This window comes from Arachis ipaensis, chromosome B4 (assembly GCF_059453495.1).
Source record: "Arachis ipaensis isolate K30076 ecotype BB chromosome B4, ASM5945349v1, whole genome shotgun sequence".
NCBI lineage: Eukaryota > Viridiplantae > Streptophyta > Magnoliopsida > Fabales > Fabaceae > Arachis > Arachis ipaensis.
In genome coordinates this window covers 65,682,826-65,685,385 of record NC_142439.1, presented here as the reverse complement: position 1 = coordinate 65,685,385, position 2,560 = coordinate 65,682,826, and the positions used below count along the sequence as shown (strand labels likewise).

The 2,560-nt window shown below is 35.2% G+C and overlaps 1 non-coding gene across 1 annotated transcript; it reads right to left on the bottom strand.

Moving 5' to 3' along the window:
* Positions 1-1,443: 1,443 nt before the first annotated feature.
* Positions 1,444-1,551, bottom strand: LOC148567746 (small nucleolar RNA R71). The gene has a single exon (XR_015881522.1). It is a non-coding gene; the product is annotated as a small nucleolar RNA R71 (small nucleolar RNA).
* Positions 1,552-2,560: the final 1,009 nt, after the last annotated feature.

Sequence of the window (2,560 nt, the reverse complement as noted above, 5' to 3'; positions counted from 1 at the left end):
TTAGATTTGACTTTTTCAAAAATTTTTAAAATCTAGTTGTTTTTATGAGTCAAATCAAATTTTCAATTTAAAAATCTTATCTTTTTCAAAATCTTTTTCAAAAATCAAATCTTTCTCATTTTTCTTAGTTATTTTTGAAAATTATAAAAATATTTTTCAAAAATCTTTTTCTTATCTTTATCACATAATTTTCGAAAATAACATCACCAATTAATGTTTGATTCAAAAAAATTTCAAGTTCGTTACTTACTTGTTAAGAAAGATTCAAACTTTGAGTTCTAGAATCATATATTGTGATTTCTTGTGAATCAAGTCATTAATTGTGATTTCAAAAATCAAATCTTTTTCAAAACTAATTTCAATCATATCTTTTCAAAAATATCTTCCTATCTTATTTTTTTCAAAAAAATTGATTTCAAAATATCTTCTCTAACTTCCTATCTTCTTATCTCTTCAAAATTGATTTTCAAAATTTGTTTCAACTAACTAACTAACTTTTTGTTTGCTTCTCATCTTTTTTAAAACTACCTAACTAACTCTCTCTCTCTCTAATTTTCGAAAATATCCTCCCTTTTTTTTCTTTTTTCAAAAATTTCTTTTTAATTAACTAATTTTATTTTTTTTTATTTTCGAAAAACTACTAACCTTTTTCAAAAACTTTTTTTAAAAATCACTAACTCTTTTTCAAAAATTATTTTTCGAAAATTCTTCTCCCTCATCCCCTTCTATTTATTTATTCATCTACTAACACTTCTCTTCATCTCACATCACTGCTCCTATCCTTACCTTTGTGTTTGGATTCTTCATTCTTCTTCACCCCTATTCTTTTTCTTCTTCTACTAACAATAAGGAACCTCTTTACTGTGACATAGAGGATTCCTCTTCTTTTCTTTTTCTCTTCTCTTTCTTATGAGCAGGGACAGAGAAAAAGGTATTCTTGTTGAAGCTGATCCAGAACCTGAAAGGACTCTGAAGAGGAAATTAAGAGAAGCTAAATTACAACAATCCAGAGACAACTTGATTGAAAATTTCGAACAAGTAAAGGAGATGGCAGCCGAACCCAACAACAATGCAAGGAGAATGCTTGGTGACTTTACTGCACCAAATTCCAATTTACATGGAAGAAGCATCTCCATTCCTGCCATTGGAGTAAACAACTTTGAGCTGAAACCTCAATTAGTTTCTCTGATGCAGCAGAACTGCAAGTTTCATGGACTTTCATCTGAAGATCCTTTTCAGTTCTTAACTGAATTCTTGCAGATATGTGATACTGTTAAGACTAATGGAGTTGATCCTGAAGTCTACAGGCTCATGCTTTTCCCTTTTGCTATAAGAGACAGAGCTAGAGTATGGTTGGACTCTCAACCTAAGGATAGCCTGAACTCTTGGGATAAGCTGGTCAAGGCTTTCCTAGCCAAGTTCTTTCCTCCTCAAAAGCTGAGCAAGCTTAGAGTGGATGTTCAAACCTTCAGACAGAAAGAAGGTGAATCCCTCTATGAAGCTTGGGAGAGATACAAAGGACTGACCAAAAAGTATCCTTCTGACATGCTTTCAGAATGGACCATCTTGGATATATTCTATGATGGTCTATCTGAGTTATCTAAGATGTCATTGGATACCTTTGCAGGTGGATCCATTCACCTAAAGAAAACGCCTGCAAAAGCTCAAGAACTCATTGACATGGTTGCAAATAACCAGTTCATGTACACTTCTGAAAGGAATCCTGTGAATAATGGGACGCTTATGAAGAAGGGAGTTCTTGAAATTGATACTCTGAATGCCATATTGGCTCAGAATAAAATATTGACTCAGCAAGTCAATATGATCTCTCAGAGTCTGAATGGAGTGCAAGCTGCATCCAACAGTACTCAAGAGGCTTCTTATGAAGAAGAAGCTTATGATCCTGAGAACCCTGCAATAGCAGAGGTGAATTACTTAGGTGAACCTTATGGAAACACCTATAACTCATCATGGAGAAATCATCCAAATTTCTCATGAAAGGATCAAAAACCTCAATAAGGCTTTAATAATGGTGGAAGAAACAGGTTTAGCAATAGCAAGCCTTTTCCATCATCCACTCAGCAACAGACAGAGAATTCTGAGCAGAATCCATCTAGCTTAGCAAACTTAGTCTATGATCTATCCAAGGCCACTGTAAGTTTCATGAATGAAACAAGGTCTTCCCTTAGAAATTTGGAAGCACAAGTGGGCCAGCTGAGTAAAAGGATCACTGAAATCCCTCCTAGCACTCTCCCAAGCAATACAGAAGAAAATCCAAAAGGAGAGTGCAAGGCCATTAACATAACCAAAATGGCTGAACCCAATGAGGGAGAGGAGGACGTGAATCCCAAGGAGGAAGACCTCCTGGGACGTCCAGTGATCAATAAGGAGCTTCCCTCTGAGGAACCAAAGGACTCTGAGGCTCATCTAGAGACCATAGAGATCCCATTAAACCTCCTTATGCCATTCATGAGCTCTGATGAGTATTCCTCTTCTGAAGAGAATGAGGATGTTACTGAAGAGCAAACAGCCAAGTTTCTTGGTGCAATCATGAAGCTGA